Source organism: Sceloporus occidentalis, unplaced genomic scaffold (genome assembly GCF_023333645.1).
Source record: "Sceloporus occidentalis isolate IW3139 unplaced genomic scaffold, rSceOcc1.0.p SCAF_1, whole genome shotgun sequence".
NCBI lineage: Eukaryota > Metazoa > Chordata > Lepidosauria > Squamata > Phrynosomatidae > Sceloporus > Sceloporus occidentalis.
Genome location: NW_028316981.1, coordinates 241,375,678 through 241,398,337, shown reverse-complemented (window position 1 = coordinate 241,398,337; position 22,660 = coordinate 241,375,678). Strand labels below are relative to the sequence as shown.

Sequence of the window (22,660 nt, the reverse complement as noted above, 5' to 3'; positions counted from 1 at the left end):
ATCTTGTATTGTTTTAAATATGTTGTTAGCTGCCTTGAGTCTCATTATTAGGGGAAAGGTGAGATGTAAATGTTTAAAATTATCTTTTAAAGAATGATATTGATTTGTTGTTTTTATGTCTTTTATTTTTGTTAGAACCTTGACATTTTATGCGGAAAAGATGTGGTATAAATGTGAAAAACCAAATACACTTGTAAAAATATGTCCATGTCTTGTGATACATATCCATCTCCATGCTTTATCTGTGTGAATGGCGCATCAGGCACATTAATGAATATGGCCATGTGAATAAATGGAGATCTACATACATTGGCCTTTAAAAGGACAAACAATGTGGGTCAGAAACCTGTATCAACTACTAATTAAGTACATTTAACTCAGGGGCAAAGCAGACAGACCAAAAGGAGTGGCCCCCATAGCTCCAGGACAGGCTGCTGGCAGGAACAGTTTTTTACCACTCCTTTTCTCAGCAGCTTCTCCTTAGCTGGTCTCAGAGTGGCTTCCACTCACTTCAGGAGTATGCATCATCTCATCATGATCCCAAAGCAGTCAGAAGCTGCCATATTTGGCCCGTCTGTTTCGGGACCAAGTAACCTCTCCTGGTCTGAGCACTACTTTAAACCTTATAGAAACATCATTCATGTCATTCACTCCTGCTCCAGTTGCTGACAGAATAGGGCTATATCTACACAGAAATAATGCAGTTTGATTCCATGTTAAGTGCTATGGATCCATCCTACAGAATTCTGGGATTTGTAGTTTTTTGAGACAGCAGTACTTTTTTTAATACAGAAGTGTTACCACCTCATAAAACTACAAATCCTAAAATTCCATTGGATGGAGCTACAGCACTTAAAATGGTTTCAAACTGCATTATTTCTACAGTGTAGATGCACCCTCAGAACTTCTGTTTTGACTTACAACTAAGATATAAAAACAAGAGTTTTTGAACTACAGCTCTTTGAATTCCAGAGCCTTTACAGACTCTTTCATCACTTGCTATCTGAACTTTGTAGCATGGAGATGTCAAAGACTGGAAACATTTGCTCTGCTACTATTGAGCTACTGCCTCTTCCCACAGTAGGTTTCAGGAACTGATGAAATTATATGGATGCAAGTAGATGATATGTGAAAAGTTCTGAACTGCACTGTTCAGTTTCATTAGGTTAAAATCCTACTCTGTTTAGTTTGCCAATTAAAAGTTTAAAGTTTCTTTCTATAAACTTCTTAGTGCTTACTAGAGAACTTAGGTCAAATTTTTGTATCCACATCCTGTCTAAGGACATGAAGATTTTCCTCAGTTCTATCCTGTTATTGTTCCAGGGGGGAGTCCTAGCTCTTTTTTCTGCACTGACAAAAAGGATTCGAGAAATTTTGAAAGTGAAGCACTTACATTTTGCCATATTTTCCCCCTGTCACAACAGCAGAACTCCACTGTCTTAGGCACTAAAGAACTGCACCACCTAAAAAAGAGTCACGCACATTAATGCATCAAGATTTCTTCTTGGGATGCATTTCTTAAATATATAAATGAATGGATAGCTGACCAGTGCAGCAAAGTGTATGTATGTAATGGTGTACAAAAATGCCCAAGGTCAAATCAAGCCTGAATTCTCTATACAGGCCAAAATGATTAAACTGAGGTTATTCCACTTTTGACATATCAGGAGATGACATGGCTAATTGGAAAAAACAATAATTCTTGGTAATATGGAAGACAGTAGGTAAAGAAAGAAACCATATTACAATTAGACAGACACAATCAAGGAAACCACAGTCTTGAATTTGCAAGACCAAGCAGGGCCGTTAAAAACCAGGTGTCTTGGAGGTCTCTCATTCATAGGGTCACCATAAGTGGAATGTGACATAAAAGCTATTGACTACTACAACAATTAAAAAAAAAAAAAAGCAGCCCACCTCTCTAATGAAAAAGAGAAATGGGAAAAAACCACATTTATGTAAAGCTCTAAAATCTCAGGGAAATACTGGATCAGAAGTAATGGTTCAACATTATTAAGAAATATATAATCCCTTATTGGAGCATTGTTCACATCATCTGAAATGTAGCTCCATGGTGAAGCCTGGTGCTTCAAATACGATGCCAACCTGTTATGTTCCTAGGAAGAGTCCTAGGAAGTGTAAACTAGTGACAGTGCTCAGACATCTGAGAGTCCTAGGCCACTTCAAATAATTATTTCAATTTGTAGGATGGATATAGTTGAAGTACATCTAATGAACAGATAAGCTTTTACATACCTTTTGTTGTTGTTCTGCACCTTAAAGTTGTCTCCAGTTTATGACAATCCAATGTGGGGTTTTCTGGGCAAGATTTATTCAGAGATGGTTTGCCATTATCTTCCTCTGACAGTTCTTGGCAATCTCCCATCCAGACCTGACCCTGCTTAGCATCTGAGATCACATAGGATCTAGGTTCATCAGGGTGTTAAGGCAGTGGTCCCCAAACAAAGCCTTTATAGTCTGGGATTCTGGGAAGTGAAGTCTAAAATCCCTTAAAGCAGGGACGTAGCCAAGGGGGGAGTTCTTGGGGTCCCGACCCCCCCCCTTCCATTAGAAAAATGAATGGTGTGTGCTGCTGCACCGCCACACTCAAGCCCCATTATAATGGTGGCACTTAGTCTGGACCCCCCCTTCCTAAAATCCTAGCTACGTCCCTGCTTAAAGAGCACAGTTTGGGGACTACTGCGTTAAGGCATTGTTTTGGATAACTTATAATTGGTCAAACTGTGGCCCCAGGACTGCACGCCACACCAGTTAAAGTGGAATCATAGTGATAGAAGTTTGTAGTATGCAAGGACCCTAGTCTTTCACCTCCCTAGTTTTATATGTAGTACTCCTCAACTAGTATTTTGCCTTTGGGTTGACTGAAAGTCCATATTCCACTGTGAGTATCAAAGTAAAATTTGACTGCCAGCCAGGCAACATCTTGACTTTTACCTCAAGAAGTAAAATGTCTTGGGCCAGACATTTTTGTTGAATTTGATTCATTGTTCTGTTACCTTATTTTAACAGAGTTCCTCCATGAACATGGAATCCTGCTATTTCCATCTCAGGCTTCCTCTCCGTTCCAACAAACTGGATCAGATTTAGAGTCAGTGAAGGTATTGATATATTGTGAAATTGGAGGCAATTATACAAATTCGCTGTCCCTTGAGGAAAAAAAACGCATGCATGACTGAACAAGTAACAGTCAAAATTTGTTCCAAGAATTCAGTAACGATGAAATGAAATCAAAGTGGCTAGTCCACATTCTTCCTTAGTAGGTGGATGTTGAAGCGAATATGACATTGATATGGAGTCATCCCAGACATGAAGAACTTACCAATCTGATGAAGCGCTCTGTGTAATACAAGGTTTGCATACTTTTAACCCCAGCAATAGATGTGACAGATATTTCCTTAAACGATCAGTCTTTATTTGCATAAATGGATTTTTGACCCTCTGTACAATAATCTGCAAGTCAATTTTCTGGTTGCTGAAAAGAGTTCTTAGACAGGCAATGAAAGTGTTACTTCATAAGATTCTGGCATTTTTATAACTGCAGCATCTATCTTTCACATCAAAGACAAAGAGTTCACTTCAAAGACATTTTAACAATAGCTTCTAAAGCTTGATATCTCATTGTTTACAGTAAAAACTGCCCGTGAAGATCCTTTGCATGCCTTGTGTCTTTTCATCACCAAGCACAGCACAGGGTTTCAAATGATGTTTATCAGAATCTCAAGTTGAGTTAGCATATTCAGATTTCAAGGCAAAGGTCAGTCGTATCCTCTACTTTTAACTGTATATCATACTGTGTTAGGAACTATTCAGGAGAACTCAAAAACTGACAGTTGATTTATTTCTCCATTCTTGAAGCTTGATTGGTTCTTTGCAGAATTGTTTAACTGTTTTTGGCACAGGAGACTCCAGATTTGGGGCAATGCAACATTTTAATAAGTTTTAAACAGTCCAGTCCATATTTCAGATTGAGACATATTTTTAAACTGTAAAAAGATACTTTCTGGTCAAAATTAATCACTCAGTGGCTACTACCACACTGCTGAATTAATGCAATTTGCCACTGCTTTAACTGCCATAGCTCCATTCTACGCAATCCTGTAATTTATAATTTGTTATGGTACCAAAGCTCTCTGGCAGAAGCCTAAATATCTCACAAAACTACAAATTCCAGAGTTCCATAGCATTGAGTTATGGCAGTTAAAATGGTGACAGACTGCATTAATGCTATGGTGTACATAAATGCAACCTAAGACATTTTGAAGAACAAATGAATCAGAAACTGGGGAGCATCCAATGGAATCCATAGAAGAAATCCAAAGCATGTCACCAGATGCTCAAATGAGCTACAAGATAATGATATTTTAGCAAGTTATATAGCCCCTTAAGAGTATACACAGGCTGAGACATGATGAGCTTTTTTATTAATAATAATAACACAACCACCTTTGACCATCTTGGGAGGAGTCTCCAGTTTCTTCTGTGGGTAATTTTGAAGGACTATCTTGTAAATAACTTTTCTCTTGAGTGATTCATCATGGATGCCAGAGAAGCTCTCTTGATCTGCTCAATATCTTTGTAATGAATTTTGACAGAAATACTTCCTCTAATTTCAGCTTTTTTTATCTTCCTCAGTCTTCTCCTTGACTTGGTGGAAATCCTGATCTTAAGAAATGGCCTGTTTTAAACTGTGATCTGGTTTACCCATCCTGTTTTATCCTATGACTTATTTCTACCAGTGTGTCAGCACTCCTAACATCCTTAGATCCTAAAGGCAAAAGTAATGCAGACAACATGGCAAAATGTTTGGCTCACATGTGAAAGCATATCTGAAGGTGGTTGGGTATACATATCTGAATAGTTGAGGATACACCTGTGGCTCACGCATCATCCTTTGTTGAGCCATTACTCCATTATGCATTAGGAATCTTTGTAAAATAATAATGTCTTGTGATTATTAGGGTTTTTAAAAATATTTTTGTTTCAAGTCTACTTTCAGTAATAGCAAATATACTATAAATTTTAAAAATCAGTATATACTTTAAAACATTAGAGGTACCTATACATGCCAATGTAATCTAATTAGAATGGGACAAAGTTTGCACTGGAGCTTATTTTGCCATCTATGGCTTTTTACCAATCCAGAGTAAGCATTTCAGCAAGTTCAAGTTGCAATTAACTGTACCACTGTTGTTGTGTGCTGCCTTTTTAAGCAATAAGCCCAATAGGCCATCAGCACGACTAGGCCATGAAAATGTTCATTCCTGCGCAGAACCTAGTAGAAGTAGATGCTAATATAATCAGTTGGGGACTGAATCATCTCCCCCCCAAAAAATATGAACCATCCTAGGCCTATATGGCTGTACTAGCAAGCAGGGAAGTTTGTTAAGTAGTTATGTTGCCTAATCAAGGTGTTGCTCTGTGTTCTGAGAAATTTTAATAATGAACTATAAGTTCATAGATATATACATAGACTAAGGCGGGATACAGACCGCCGCTTTGCGGCGGTCTCCCGCCGGCGCCATTTGCTCCACGAGGGAGCCGCAGCAGCCAAACCGCGCGGCTCCCGCGCGGAGCAAAAAAGAAGCTCAATTTCGGAGCTTCTTTTTGCGGTGCCTTTATGACGTCGTGAGGCACCTGGCACGGACTCGCGACGTCATAGGCGCCGCGACACGTACGGACACTCAGCGTCCGATACGTAAACATGGCGGCCCCCATGTGGAAGGGGCGCCGCCATGTTGTACGTATTCTATACGTACTAGGGTTAGGGGGGTGCGGAAGCACCGCCCCTTCCTAACCCTAGTACGTATAGAAGACGTACTATATGGCGGTCTGTATCCCGCCTAAGATTCTGTATGAGTGCAGGTATAAATCTACACCAGTATTCTTCTGTTGAGTTTCCTCTTCTGCCCATGCAGTATATCTCCATAACCAATCCACAGTGGGAGCAAGGGAAAAGCTGTCACTCTCCTGGACCATCACCATAGTCAGAGGATGTGCAGAAACTTTCTGCCCCCACCATCCACTGACTGGCCAAGGAGTGCATCCTGATGCCATCAGCTGAGGTTGCACATGGGAATAGTTGAGCAAGGAGGCACTGGATATCCCCTTCCACAATGACCTTAAAAGTACATACACTGACATAATAGGATGTTATATCAATGTATGTCACCACCATCCCAGCTGTTTGCTATATTTATAACTATAGTCTTTCAGAAGAAATGAATGACCCCCTCCCCAAAAAGGCCCATTTAGCCTCTAGGCTGTTTTTCAGGCCTCATGCAATTCTGAGAGAGCCATATATCCTTAGAGTAAGGTGGAAATAATGGGAGAACATTACCGCATCTCACCTGTGAAGCGGTGAATGCTCCTATCATAAAAGACATTACACCTATTCACAAAATGTGTTCTTTGGTGTAAAGACAGCAAGATTACGACCTTATGGCCGTATGTATCTAATATTATCTGTTTGGGTCAATAGCAGGATTATTGCTGCAATGAACACTAAATGAATCTCCTTATATATGTTTCCAATGCCATATAACTCATATCAATAGAAGAAGAAAAACTTACAATAATTAATAAAACATGCCATCTCTGCAGTTCGATGCTTTCTTAGCCTTCAGATTTCCCTATAAAATAGTATTAAAAAGAGATTTGTTGTCCTATATTTCAATGGCAGCTGAAGAGACCAAGATAACATTTTTAAACGATTTAAAGGTGAAAAATCCAATGTAAATAATGTAATACCAGTAGCATTTACAGAAAGCAAAGCTGAATTTCAATTTCCATGGTAACATTTAAGTAGCAAAGATGAGGCTTTTTGTTTCCACGTGTTGCTGTTATTCTTGGATAGCAGATATATACTTTTATTGCCCCAATTTTTTACTTTCAAGATTACCACGACAGGCCATTGTGAGCTGTAATGTTGTTAAGATTAGGGGGAAACATGTGTCTTTAAAAATATGTTGTGTAGTATTCAGCAAAGAAAGTAGAAAATTTTAGTTCAGGGCTCAACTGGACTGCCTTGAAATATTAAGAGTTTCCATTTCTTTTTGTTTTGATTCTATGTTTGTATTATAGGTTTTGGACTCAGTTCTCTCTCTTGGAATATACGGAGTTTGTTTCCTTCCTTCCTTCCTCCCTCCCTTCCTCCCTTGTATCCTTCCTCTTCCTTCTCCCATGGATCATGTGTCATACCCAACAATTTCCAAAATTGTTTTTCACCAGTTTCCACTGAGCTTTTTTTTTTTTAATTCAGGAGTACTAAGGTATTTAGCAATAGTACACTGATTAAGCATTAGGATAATTTTGTTCTAATGCTGAAGTTCCTCTTTCCTTTGCTTGAACTGCATTGAATCTGTGTCCTGGAAAAAATAGTTGTGTTTACTTGATGGCCATCTTTACTGGGTCCAAGACATGGGGAGAAAAGAGTGCTGACCTAGATCAGTTGCGTAGCAGGGACAAAGTCTTAGGAGGAAGCTATTGCATTTTTTTAAAAGCATGTTGTGACTAAAGACAGAAATTATGTCATGTCTAGATTAGCTCTGAGAGTGACAGGCAGGCTGAAAAACACTTCAAAAAAGTTATTCTCAGAATACCGATAGCACTGACACATTTCAAATTTCTGCACAATCTTGACATATTTGCACATATCTTCATAGATATGATAGAAACCAGAATAGAAATGATACAGAATAATACAGAAATGGGTCTTGGGAAAAGATGAGCATCACCATGAACTAAATCATTCAAGACTGGCCACAGGCTTTTGGAAAAAAAATGCTCCATAAATAATCATGCTCAAAAGTTGTTATGGGGCCATCCAGTGGTGGCTAGTGAATCACATGTCAATACAGTGGTGAATCCATTTCCATTTTGGGGAGTTTTAAAGGAGCTATCCAAAGTTCTGAAGCTATTTGAGGGACCTTGGAGAAGCCTAGATTACAACATGAAGTGATTCACAACTCCAACATTATCAGAAACACTAGCCAGCATTGGGATCATCAAAATGACTTTTCTTCTGTTGGCCTCCTGGCCTGGACTCTCAGCCAAGAAAACAACTAAATTTCAAGGCCGAGAACATACTTAATTTTAAAGCAAAACTGAGAGGATTCCAGAAATCATTAATACACAGAATTTATATCCCTTCACCTTAACTTTTTTTTAAGGTGATGTAGTTAGAGCATTAAACTGGGATTTGGCAAATCCATGTTCAAGGATCCACTGAGTCATGAAACCTAACTTACTGCACATGATTGTTGTGAGGCTAGAAAGAGAAGCAGTGAGCTCATTGGAAGAAAGGCAAAATATAAGCAGGACATATAAATAATTGGAACTGGCTACTTTCTTTTTTTTTTCTTGTTGTTTTGTTTTTGAGAAAGCATCATTTGACCACAGATTAGGGTCAAGAAAGATTATTTCTTTTTCCAACTATTGTTTCCAAGCTTTGACTCACAGCCCAGATGAGAGTGTATCCATCTTGTATCTATGGACAGTGTGAATTACGATTTGAGAGATAGACATGACTAAGCTACAAAACATGACCTTTGCCTCTCACTAAATATTTAAAAATGGAGAGGAGTCTGGCTTAGAGCCAGTGTTGCATAGTCGTGTGAGTGTTGGACTAAGACTCTGGAGAGCAAGGTTCAATTCCCTGCCTGGCAATGAAACCCACTGGGTGACCCTGGGCAGATCACATGATGTAAGCCTCAGGAGAAGGCAATAGCAAACCACCTCTGAAAAGATCTTGCCAAGAAAAACCCCATGATAAATTTGCCTTAGGGTCACCATAAATCAGAAACCACTTGAAGGCACACAACAACAACAGTTCAATTTAAAGCCACCATTATGCCAAAGGCCTTCAAGGACTGCCTCTAAAGACTACTTTTATTTTGTAATATTTAAAGTGAAAGGGAAGACTTGGATATTGTTATGACCAAAGAAACGTATCAAACTGCCTGATTTGTAGTGCTTTTACCTTCTTTTCCTCTCTTTTTCAGTAGCATCAGTGTGTGTGTGTTGTTCAGAACAAAAAGGGGCCACCATTTTGGACACAATTATTGTTATAATAACATAGGGACTCAAAGTAGCAATTTCAGAACTTGCACATGTTTAATTCATTATGATTCAAATACTTTGTCATTTAAATTTAACAGATCCACCCGCACAGGAATCATAACACATTCTCAGCACGAAAGGAGAATTTGATAGCTACAAATAAAGTAAAGCATCACCATTACCAAAGGTTAATCCAACACAGTCAAATATTTTATGGATTCTACAGAGGTGGATGTTAATAGCACAAAACAGGTGCTTACAATATTTCTGAACCAAGGTGCAAAATAAATAGACCAGGCCTTGATTCCATCTGCAGTATTATTCTATTACATACATTCTGTTGTTAGATCTGTTTTGTTTTTGTTTTTCAGTTTTTGCTTATTTCCAGTTCCTATCTTCAGTGTGGAAAAATTAGTAGTAGCAAACTGACTATAATAATATTAAATTTAGTATCAGAAAATATATAACATAATATTATAATATAAAATTAAATAGTATAATATAAAGTTACATTAATAATATTTATATTAAAATAATATAATTTATAATAAATACATGGTATATATAAGTTACCTGTAATTTATACCTAAAATGTAATTTTTTGACTCCTCCCCACTTTTTGTTGTCTTTTCTTTCTTGAATCGAGTGCACATGGTCTTTTCCTAGAACTGACCCAAAAGCATCAAAGGGTCTTCAGCTCTTTAAAAAGGCATTGGTGTATTGTTCAGACAATAATTCCTGCTTTTCATAGATGGCTCATCTTTACATGATTTCATGTTGCTGCTATCTCATCCACCCATGTGAACAAGTTTGGATTTTGGAGTATTCTGGATTTCAGAATTCCAGATAAGGGAGACTCAACCTATATGTATTTTGCCCTATGTGTGCAACTCCCCTTTGTCTTGCTGGTGTGGACAACAGAAATGTTTTTACATTAAAGATGGCATGCTGAGCAAAGACCCTTACAGGTTTGTTGTACATGAGTGCTACACTGGGGAATGTGTACATGGGTGCTGCATTGGGGAATGCTGCCTTTTGGATGTTTTTAGGGTGTTTAGGCACTGGTTATCTTCAATACGATCTGCTATGTTTAAGTTGGGCAGTTCACATCCAAATGTGTTCTGCCTCTAATATCACTTCCTTCAAGCCTTACATTTATGATTGCTTGTTCCTTTTCAGAAAGGCACAAAGGACAAGAGAATGCCATGTTACCTGATATGAATCCCATCCCACTGGTGATCACTATATTCAGGCACAGCCTCAGCAAATATATCTTTCTCTAGGTCATGTCTTGTTTCTTCTCCATTGTGTTTCAGCACCACCAAAAGCAAAACACTAGTGTTCAAACACATCAAGCACACTAAACAGCCATGCGTTTTTGCACATGCCTCAGACACTGGTACATCAGTTTTCATTTACTGTAGGGTGTTGTTGTTGTTGTTCTTTTGAGTTTTGTTAATTTTTTGACATTTGACAATTTGTTCTGATCAATTTGTTCTGAAAGAACTACCAAATTAAAAAAACAGCTAGTTTAATCCTGCAAGATGATTGCACATAGATTGGAAGGTGGCAATGGTATAACACTGAGATCTCTCAACACATAATTCTTAAGAAACCTTCTGCTTTGATAACTCAGGAGAAGAGACAATCTATTTGCCCCTTTTCACTTGCTGCCCCTCACTCCTGGAACCTTCTTCCCCCACAAGCAACAGCCATCACTTCTTTAACCAGCTTCAAAACGGAGTTGAAAACCATCCTGTTCAGAGAAGCCTTCCCAGGCATTGCATAATTGTCACTTACTATTTGATGTTCTTTTGGTGCCTGTTTATCGAACCATTTCTTGTATTGCTACTTGAGAGTATGTATTTTCCCTGGAAGAAGATTAACCATCCATTATGAAGCTAAGCCCTCCCTCCAGTCCATCTGCCTTGGTCCAGGCCTCAGAGGTAGAGAGGAACTGCTGGACCTCTTACCCTTTCCCTCCACCACTCCCTTCTCCTTCTGTGTCATGTATTTTTAGATTGTAAGCCCGAGGGCACGGAACCGTCTAATTAAAAAGATTGTATGTACAGCGCTGTGTAAATTTACAGCGCTTCATAAATAAAGGTTAATAATAATAATAATAATAATAATAATAATAATAATAATCTATTCTGTGGATATTTTAGGATGGATCTAGTTTCAATAGTAATGCTAGAACAAGGGCAAGGATTGGCCAAAAGATTCAAGGTGCATTTTTATTTACTTTTTTTTCTTTCTTATTTATCTGTTTCAGGCCTTTTAAGCCCTTTTTTATTTTTTTTAAAAACCTTCAAAATGACTTTAAAAGCAAATTCATTGAAAACTTTATTAAGGCTGAAGAATCCTACTTTTCATGACCTAGAACAGGGATAGGGAACATATACTCCTCTAGACTAGTACTAGCCAAAACAGTGGACCAGTACTGGACTGTTGGCCACTTGTCCCTGGAAAGTTTCCAGGTAACAAAGAAATAACTGCAGTGAATGGGCACACATATAGTGCTGGTCTCTGGCACACTTATAAGTCTCCCACATCAGATAACCTGAGAAACATTGCTCTAGATGTTATTAGACTGCAACTCTTACCTGTCACCAGTGGCTGATCAGGCAAAGGCTGATTTGAGTTGCAGTTCAGCAATGTTTAGAAGGCCATGCAACCAGCCATACACATAGAAGCTAGGTTTCTGTGTAAAAATGTGTACACGTTTTATAAATGAAAAAATAAATAGTGTTTACAGGTCTACTTGCTGATTTTAGGGTATTCATGGTCCTGAGCATCCTTTGCACAGAGAACCAGCTCAATGTGCTTCTTAAAATTCACCCTGAAACAAAGTGACCCCACAACCACCAAATCTTCCATTATGCCTTCCATTACGGTAGCATGCCATTTTTAATCCTCTGCCATAGAGATGTTTTCTTCAGGATGCCCTCTTTCTTGTCCTCTTGAACGCCAGGCTCTTTCTACAAGGTCAGTCTGCTTTCTCTATCTGTGGCAACTGCTAATGTAGGAGGGACAGATGTATTCAAGAGGGCTGTGTTTCCTGCTAATCTCAGGCAGGGGGCTGCAATGTTCAGGAAACAAGCTTGGTCTTCTGGTGATTTCAAAATAGACTTCAACTGATGAAGGATTTATATTGCCCTCCCCCACCATCACCAACATCAAATACAAAGTACAAGGGTATATATTTCCTTGCTGCTCTTATGCCACTTGCATTGAAGCAAGGACCATTATTGTAATACTTGTCATCTGTCGCATCGAGACCACCTTAAAAGTAAGTAAGGCGCTTTTGTTTGCCCTGTGGATCATACATTTCAGTGATGTATGCAGCCAAAGGAGCGGTGCGGTTGAGAGCATAAGAATAAATACATTGCTATAGCTCTGATAAATACATTTCAGAACATAAAAGAAAGACAGGGAAAGATGCCCAGTTTATCACCATTGTGCTAAAGCTTAGTAGTGCTGGCACAGGAGAGAAATGTTAGGATTTTGTCCCCTGACACAACCAGTGGACAAGATATTGCAGAATGCTTCTGGGTAGTTACATCAGTCATGCTACTAATGTCCATAAAGTTTTGTACTGCATTTCTTCAAAACATTTCATCTATTGCTCCCTGTAGACATGGCATCAAATAAAAGGACTGTTCTGACCATTGTGGGAGCCTCTGCATTCTTTCTGGTATGAGAAGTTACTTAGTTTGTCGATTTAAGAATCCAAAAGGTCAACTCCAAGCCATTCTTGTTGGAAATGAGCAATGCACAAATGATACATCATGTAAGGTCATTCATTCACTTTCAGTTGCATATGTGAACAACCTGACAATGTATTGAGAGAACAGCATCTGTGATGGTTGCTTTGTACCTGCAAGTCTTCAGTTGATGTTACAGTTATCATCTAGTAAATATAAGTGCATCAACAAATGCAAAATATTACTACAGTTGACTTCATTCTTATAATAACAGTCCTCCAGTGCAATCCCATACATGTCTGCTCAGTCCCATTGGGGTCAGCGTGGCTTAATCTTGGGTAGATTGACACTGGATTATATCTTAATCTTTTCAAATGATCCAACTGTTATTAAATGTTATGAATGCTTTTAATCATAAGATTTCTAGCTATAAATCTGTTCTTAAGTTGCCTTCTGAAACTAGAAGAAATGTCTATTTCTGCAGATGAAGCCTATACACATCTACTCCAAACTAAATCCCACTATGCTCAATGGACCTCCCTTGCCCCTAGCAAAATATGAATTGGATTGGAGCCCAAGTGTTGTAAATGTTCCAAGTTTTATAACTGTTATTGCTGCTGTTAATCTCAAGATTTAAAATTACATTCCCTTCTGAAATCAGCTGAGATACATAATCATGTAGTAAATATCCTATGCTTGTTTTCTCAGAGGTAAATCTTACCATGTTAACTGTAACTTATTCCCTAGTAAATGAGCACAGGATTCCAACCTTAATGAATAAGCTGAAAGTCCAAGACATTATCTTTTGAAAACATGTCCCCATCATCAATATTCCTGGAATTAATTAATGTTTCTAAAGTTTGGTTCATCAGTACATTTTCTCAGCTGCTTTTTGTCATGTAAACTTGGCCTGTGGGCTGTGGAAATTGTTTTCTCCTCTGTCAGTCTACCGTTCATTGTAGGCTTTGTAGTACATTATAGAATTGCAGCTTTTCCATTAAGTTCTGGGAGCAGGCATGAGATGTCCTTGAGCACACTCTCCTAGAAACAGAATCACCCTTGCAATATCTTTGTGTTGATTTGATTTATTACTATTACCCTTCCTCCAATCAGCTAAAGTGGAAGGCATTCATCTTTTCTTTTCCATTCACAGCCACCCTTAAAGTTATGTCATCTGGGGAAAGGAGGACACTATAAGGGCCACTAATAATTTCACAGCTCAGGCAGGACTTTAATGTGGATCTCCCATGCCCAGCATTCTAACTACTTAGGCTACTGCCACACTGCAAAATGAATGCACTTTGATGCCACTTTAACTGCCATGGCACGACACTATGGAATCCTGGTATTTGTAGTTTGTTTCGGCACCAGAGCTCTCTGACAGAGAGGGCTAAATATCTCCCAAAACTACAAATCTCAGGATTCCATAGCATTGAGCCTTGGCAGTTAACGTGCTGTCAAACTGCATTTCTTGTGTGTGTGTGTGTGTGTGTGTGTGTGTGTGTGTGTGTGCATTTTATATCACAGGGGTTTTCTATATTTAATTATCAATTCATGTTAAAATGTATTTTAAAAACGTTCTAGTTTAAAGCCTTCATGGTGGATTATGACATAGAAAATATGTAAAATAAGTACTGTACTCATAAGTGCAGTGTTGCTTAAAAAGAGAAAATGTGGACGGAGCACTTGAAATAAACAAGCAAACAAACTTGATCAAGAGTAGATCCTACCAATACTACCAAGAATAGGGTTGTCTAAGCCAGAGCTATTAGAATGGGTGGGGCTGAGCTACTGGTGACCCATGGTCCAGCAATGGCAATGCAAGGGACCTGTCTGACTAGAGCAATGGCCATCCTTGGCCAGAAACTTTATCTTGTGAATGAGTAGATGGCTAGTTTGATTACAACAACTGCAGTAGCAGCTTATAGAAGTAAACCACTTTTAATTATAGGAAACTGAAAGAGTGCCCAAGGTTGAGAGTTAGCAAAAGAACCATCATCGTTCTACTACTTGGTCTGGCTGTGGACGTTATAATCTGTTTGTCAGCTCACTCCTGAAGTGCAGCAGTTGCCAACACAAGCTTGTGCAGTGACTTTTACAATACCACTAAAAGGGAGGGGGAGAGATGCATTTGTAACATCTTTCATTTTGTAGAACTGTTTTGAAAGTATCCTCTGTAGACTGAAAACATGAGCACATTTCAATGTTCTTGACCAAGTTCTGAGAAGGGGGGAAGGATCCTGCAAGCTTCCAGCATGCTAGAGAAAATCAAGCTACAGGGAGTTATATATTGGCCAAAGCCTATGACATCCCCAACTTTTGTTTCTTCCATCTTCCTGTCACTTAACACTTTAAAATGTTCTTGAAATAGTGTCAAGGAATATATGGTAAAAAAAATTGATGAAAAAATTGGGGTTCTGATTTGCAACATGACTTATGCAACATGCATAAGAATCGCTCCTCTCCGGAGGCACACTTTCCGCATGAGGAAATCAAAGACTGAGGGAGAAAGGGCATACTTTCCTCTGTTCCATGTTTGGCGGTGTGTGTGTGTGTGTGCATTGTAATACTTGAAAGGCTATTGTCAAGTGCTGTGTATCTCAGGCTGTCTAATGTGAGGGACCAGCAATTATTATTTTTTCCAAGGTTCCAGGAACGAGTATCATATTTTTTCCTACTGGCTACAATCTGTTTCTTTCTTTCCTGGAAAACCTCTAAGGGCTGGGAGCTTATCCCTAAGGGGGCATCACTAAGGGATGCGGAAGCGGGGTGCGGGCCACACCAGGTGACATCTTAAGGAGGAGTGACATCACTGTTCCCCAAATATCTGCCTTTGGATAGAAATGGGCTGTGGCATTTGCCTGCATGCCTTTAAAATGCTGGAGCTCTGTGGAAGAGAAATGATGTGAGTGGAGTGAGACTCAATGGGAAGAAAAAGGAGAAGCCTCAGGGATTTTAAAATTTAATTTAAAATTTTCCTTAAAAACATCACATCTTTCCGAATTTTCACTTTAACCACATAAAACTAAGTACATGTAAATACATTTAGGCTATGTGCATGATATTGTAAACTTTAAGGGACAATTTTAATTTTGCTAGCCGTTTACGTCACAACTATTTCTATTACATTCAGTGATACATAGGAATTATGATTTAAGAGTAACATCACTGAGTACAGAAAGTATTACTAAAGATTCTGAACAGTGTGGTGTGGGAGGAAGGGTGTGACACTATGAGTTACCGCACCAGGTGATGCCAGTATGGACCAGCACACCACCAATGTGAGTAGCACTAATCAAGTTGATATATGTACATGCAATAGAAAACATTTAGTCATATAGCTGTGGCTGCAAATTGCCTTGAAAAGGCCCTACAGGACAGAGGAAAATTCAGAAAAGGAATTTAATAATTTGGTTTCTGCCACCACAACTCTAGCATGTGTAATATTTCTGTGCGCACATTTATTTTTAGCAGTAAAAATAAACAATTTAAATGGTTGTGGCCTAAATACCCTAAACTAAAAAAGGCACCAGATCCAGCCTGGTCTTGGAAGCTAAGCAGGGTCAGCCCTGGATAGTACTTGGATGGGAGACCACTAACAAATACCAGGTGGTGTAGACTATATTTAAGAGTAAAGAACTGGCAAAACCACCTCTCAGTTTTCCTTGCTTAAGAAAACACTAAGAAATGCATGAGGTCACCAAAAGGTAACAGGTGACTTGAAGAAGCGCACACACATACACATTCTTGTGACCCAGCATAGTGTAGCAGGTTTGTGCAATAGAGTATGACTCTGGAAACCAGGGTTTGAATCCCTGATCATCCATGGAAACCCATTGGGTGACCTTGGAGAAGTCTCCAATGGCAAACACATTAGGATTCAGGCTTTATGTGAACTTATATGTTTGACAGGGAGCACCACACCACACATAAACAAGCTTCACTTTTTTAAATATATATATATACCACTTCATACCACCTAAGCAGTTTACAACTGTAAGCTAATTTGCCCCCAACAATCTGGGTACTCATTTTAGCACCCTCGGAAGGATGCAAGCCTGAGTCAAGCTTGAGCCCTTTTGCTGGTCTTGAACTCGCAACCTTGTGGTTTTGAGTGAGTGGCTGCAGTACAGGCATTTAACCACTGCGCCACCAAGGACAAGGGATACCAGTGTTTTTAATACAGCATGCAGCATTCTGGTTTTTTAAAAGCTTTTGCAAGAGGATTACCAGCAGTGCTTTCTCATGGTTTACTTTTCTACATGGTGTACTTTTGATTCAGTATGTGATGAAATCACAATATGAATAATTAGTCAAAGATATTACATTACAGATGAACTGAAAGCCCATATCTCCCCATGTAAGCTTGCTCAAGTCTTAATGATCTTCAGGAGAGGATTTTCTCTTGGTCCCATCACCTTATCAGGCTTATCTGGTGAGAACACATGATAGGGCCTTCTTGATAGCTAGTCTTAGGCTATGGCCTGGTACAGATGGGCAGAAAGTGCCGTCATTGGACCAAAATTAGGGTTCAGGAGCATGCAGCAACCGCACGCTCCCAAACCCTAGCATGTGGCGCTTGCATCATCATGGCGGCCTCCCATCCACACGGGGGACGCCATGATGATGGAAGCACTGCACAGCATCCAGACGCCACTAGCATGAAGTGGCGTCATGGCGGCGCCCTTTCCTGTTTGTGGCGCTGCAAAAAAAAAAAAGCCACTCTAGGCAGCTCCTTTTTGGCTCCTTTTTGTCAGTGCTGTAGCATGTGGCTGCTGTAGCACCGACTTGGGGCAAAGATGGGTGGTGCGAAGCTGCCCATCTGTCGAGCCCCTATGGTACTTGCTCTGCTTTCTTTTCCTTGGCAAGCAAAGACCGTTTTATGTAAACCAGACTTCAACCTTTAATGGGCTGGGGGAAAGGATGTTCTGTAGGGGCACTGTATCTTTTACTATAAGCTGAATGTGTTTCCGTTGTTTTAGATTAAATGTTTAACTGGACCAGTTCTTTAACTTGTTTTTAATTTTTTAAAAAAACACCATTTTGTACTACAGGTTGAGTCTCCCTTATCCAAAATGCTTGGGACCAGAAGTGTTTGGGATTCTGGATATTTTTTTTCCAGCATACCTGTATTTGCATATACATAAGTAATGAGATATCTTGGCAATAAGCAAATAATCTCTAAATGAAAAAAAAATCTCTAAACACAGAATTCTTTATGTTTCATATACATCTTATATACATAGCCTAATGGTAACTTTATACAAGGGTACATTTAATAATTTTGTGCATGGAACAAAACTTATATACAATTATCCATCAGAAAGCAAAGGTCTCACTATTTCAGCCACCTGTGAAAAAAGTTTTGATTTTTTTGAGTATTTCCGATTTCAAAATTCCAGATAAGGGAGACTCAACCTGTATATATTGTTTTATCTTGCAAGCCACTTTGGGTCTCATATTGGGGAAAAGGCAGGATACAAATTCAATGAGATCATCAATTGGGCAACAGATAAATTTCAGATCCCAAGACCTATGGATATGAAACAATTTTTATAGGAAACAACACTGCTATGACATAACACAGGAGACTTAGGCAAGGAAGAAGAAAAAAGATTCTGACAGCTGCATTGTGTTTAGTGATATGTATAGCATTACTGTTATAGTTAATCCCTGGATACTATTCAGCATAGGCATGAAGCTGGGGAGTTGCCTCACTTTTATAAGGTCATGCCTTCAATTTTGCTCCTGTCTCCCTTCCCCCTGGGGTTCCTGGGTTCAGAAATTGCAGAAGATGCAGGAAGTTATCCCCCATTTTCTCCCCAATAATAAATAAATAAATAAGTCCCCAAACAAATCTCAGCAAATAAAGACTGGACTGTGACACATACACTTTTAGAACACTGATGAGGACAAAAGAAATGTACAACTTTCTTCACCTCCAGAGTTAAAGCAGTTTTACACCTTGTGTTATACATATATACAAATCAAGCAATGGACTAGATCTCACTCCAGGCCTCTCTCTTGGGTTTTAAAGCAAGATGTCTGTTTTTCTGGTATATTTTTAGAAGTGGGGGAAAATGTTCTATGCCTACAAGTCAATTCTGACTTATGACAACCCTAAATCAAACCTATCACAGGGCTTTTCTTAGCAATATTTGTTCACAGGGGTTTTGCCTTTGCCTCTGACATTGAGAGAATGTGACTTGTCCAAAGTCACCCAGTGGGTTTCCATGAATGAGCGGGGATTCAAACCCTGATCTCTAGAGTCATAGAGTTCAAACCACTATACCATGCTGGCTGTAGAAACAAGCTATGTGTGTTAAAATAAAGGGCACACCTTGTTCTCTTGGAACATAATTCTCAAAAATTTTCACACACAAAAATGGCAAGGAAGCAGTGTGGGCCTAAGGTCTACATGCACCCCATATATGTGTGATTTTTACCCCTATTCTAAAAAAGACATCAAATGACATCCCTGCCTATGGATTTTTCTTTCAGGCCTTTGTAGTGCAAGTGAGTTATGCAATGGCTATAATCCATCAGAATGTAGGTACTCTTAATCCCATTGAACAATAGGTTTTAAGACCACCTAACTCTGTCTTGGATTGTAGCCATTAGGTTTACACTGTTGAACTGTATGTACATGTAAATGTATTTTCTTGGTAAATGTGCTTCAAATAAGGGGATAGTGTTGTACTGTTTTAATTGAAGAGATGCATGGTCATGGACATCAATGCCACAATTGCCTACGGAGTGGTGATAAGCGCAGCAAAGAACTCGTTCTTTGCTGCACGTAGCGCGTCCGCGAAGTCGCGTCTGGCAGAGCTGTTCAGGGTAGTGAGGGAGCTTACTCAGCTACCCTCCTCCCTGAACTCTATTCTGGAACCATCCAAAGCCTGCTGTGATGAATTTAACAACTTCTTCGTGGATAAAACTTCTCGGATAAGGGCTGATCTCAATGCCAGTATTTCTACAGGATCCAGAATAGAGGTCTCCAGAGCTTCCATGGACTCTATTGTACTGGATCAGTTTGAGTCTGTGAGTACTGAGGAAGTGGACAAGATCTTTAGAAGTGTTAGGAAAACAACCTGCTCTCTCGATCCCTGTCCCTCTTGGCTAGCAGCTCAGAGGGGTGCGACCGTAACTAACATGTTGCGTCGCATAATTAATTCATCTTTTAGGGAAGGGCGCTTTCCATTCAGCTTAAAATTGGCCATTGTAAAACCGCTGATAAAAAAGCCCTCCCTAGACCCCCTGATTCATAACAATTATCGGCCTATTTCACTGCTGCCTTTTTTGGGGAAGGTGATCGAGAGGGCGGTTGCCATTCACCTTCAATCGGTCTTGGATGATACTGATTTTCTAGACCCATTTCAAACTGGCTTCCAGGCAGGCTATGGAGTTGAGACTGCCATGGTCACCTTGGTTGATGATCTCTGTCTGGGCATGGACAGGGGTAGTGTATCCCTGTTAGTGCTCTTAGACATCTCAGCGGCTTTCGATACCATTGACCATGGTATCCTTCTGGAACGCCTGAGAGAGTTGAGTATTGGGGGCACTGCGCTCCAGTGGTTCCGTTCCTACCTCTCGGGTAGATTCCAGATGGTGCAGCTGGGGGATGTGTGCTCTGATAAGAGGGCCCTTACATCTGGTGTCCCTCAAGGAGCCATTCTGTCCTCCATGCTATTTAACATTTACATGAAACCGCTGGGAGAGATCATCCAGAGACACGGGGCACGGTGTTATCAGTACGCTGATGACACCCAAATATGTTTCTCTGTGTCTCCGACTGATGCAGTGACCAGGGATGGCATCTCTCCTCTAGATGCCTGTCTGGAGTCAGTAATGGGCTGGATGAGGGAAAACAGACTCAGACTGAATCCAGAGAAAACGGAAGTACTCGTGATAGGTTCCCCGGGTCCAGGGTTGGAGATTTGTCCACCGGTCCTGAATGGGGTCACGCTTCCCCTGAAGGACTCTGTTTGCAGCCTGGGGGTGCTCCTGGACTCGTCGCTCCACCTTACATCTCAGGTGGATGTGACAGTCAGGAGTACTTGTTATCAGCTTCGGCTGATACGCCAGCTGCGACCCTACCTGGGCCGGGGGGACCTTGAAACGGTAGTACATGCTCTGGTAACCTCTCGGTTGGATTTCTGTAACGCGCTCTACATGGGGCAACCCTTGTACCAAACCCGGAAGCTTCAACTAGTGCAGAATATGGCAGCCAGGCTGGTCACTGGATGTTCCAGGACCAGCCATATAACACCTGTCCTTCAAGATCTACATTGGCTGCCTATTTGCTTCCGTGCACAATACAAGGTGTTGGTTATAACCTGTAAAGCCCTAAATAGATTGGGCCCAGGGTACTTGGAGGACCGCCTCTCCCCATATAATCCACCCTGCACACTCAGGTCAGCTGGGAAACAACTCTTGAGGGTTCCAGATACAAAACATTCTATGACTGCACAGAGGGCGTTCTCTATCTCGGCCCCGCAGCTCTGGAACTCTCTTCCCGATGAGCTCCGCTCGACCACCTCCCTCGACCTATTTCGGAAGAGATTAAAAACCTTTCTCTTCCACCAAGCTTTCCCTCAGATGTTGTAATGCTTCCTCTCCCTCCCTCTTTTGCACTTGTACTTCAGCTAGTTTTTTTGTATGGTTTTTTAATCTGTATTTTCATTATACTGTTTTTATCTTGTATTTTATCTGTTTACTTTTGTATATTTTATCGTTATTAACCCGCCTTGATCTCCAAGGAAAGGCTGGATATAAATAAACAATTATTATTATTATTATTATTATTATTATTATTATTATTATTATTATTATTTGGAGAGACAGAACTTGACTTCATGTGGCTTTCAGATGCCAGCAATGTTGATTTAGTGCACCTGACATTTGCCATGGCCTCCAACTGAAAACACCTGAATTTTACAGCATTCACAGCCAGAAATGGATCATTCACCTGGGGTCCACTCGCATTACACAATTATAGCACTGTTATTCTATTTTAACAGCATATGGTGGAATCCTGAGGTTTGTAATTTTGGGAGGCACTGTACCACTCTGGCAGAGAATTCCAAATGCCCATCTCTAAACTGCCAATCCCAGGATTCCATTGGACAAAACCCTGGGAATTAAAGTGGAATCATACCACTATAATTCTGTAGTGTGAGTGGCCCCTGATGTAGATGAGAAAATCATAAAACAAAATAACAGCTTCAGTTAGACATGTGATTTTAAATATTGGCTGGTGAGCCTTAACCTCTCCAGCAGTTTATTGACTCCAGTACATAATATGATCAGTGTTCTAGCTGATGGAGTTTCCTTCTGAGGTTTTTAAACAAAGGATGGATGGTCATCTGTTGGGAGTGCTTTGACTGTGTCTTCCTGCATGGTAGAAGGGGTTGGACTGCATGGCTTTTTGGGTCTCTTCCAACTCTCTGCAAAGGAATACTTCTACCATCTTCTTCTCTGTGTTCCAACTTTGTCACAGGGTATCAAGAGCTTGTAAAATTTTGCTTTTGGGGGGGATTATTATTATCATTATTATTTTCTTATATCCTCCCTTTCTCCCAATATAAGGACTCAAAATGTCCCAGCCAACACCTGCCATACTGGACTGGGGAGGTGGAAACTATTGTCTTAGAAAGTAACATTTTAAAACTTTGGTTGTTAATAATGCCCAGCAAAGTCACCTTGAGCCTGTTGTGGCCTTGTGTGGTATTTGGGCCAGAGGGGATTAGTACTCCCTGAAACACTTCATATATTTGAGGCTGGGGAAGGGGGCTAAAAACATTGATACTGTGCTCTCTTCATCAGTCCCTAAAACAAAAACAAAAAAACAATTCAGATAAGTTGGAAAAAGTCTA

General features: G+C 39.9%; 1 protein-coding gene across 1 annotated transcript in view; it reads left to right on the top strand.

Annotated features, from left to right (window-relative positions):
- Positions 1 to 12,322: 12,322 nt before the first annotated feature.
- LOC149323684 (protein FAM240B-like) overlaps positions 12,323 to 22,660 on the top strand; it is a 28,541-nt gene continuing 18,203 nt past the window's right edge. Inside the window, exon 1 of the mRNA XM_089511977.1 lies at positions 12,323 to 12,370. The gene's annotated coding sequence lies outside the window, so the exon portion shown is untranslated. The remainder of the gene's footprint in view (positions 12,371 to 22,660) is intronic.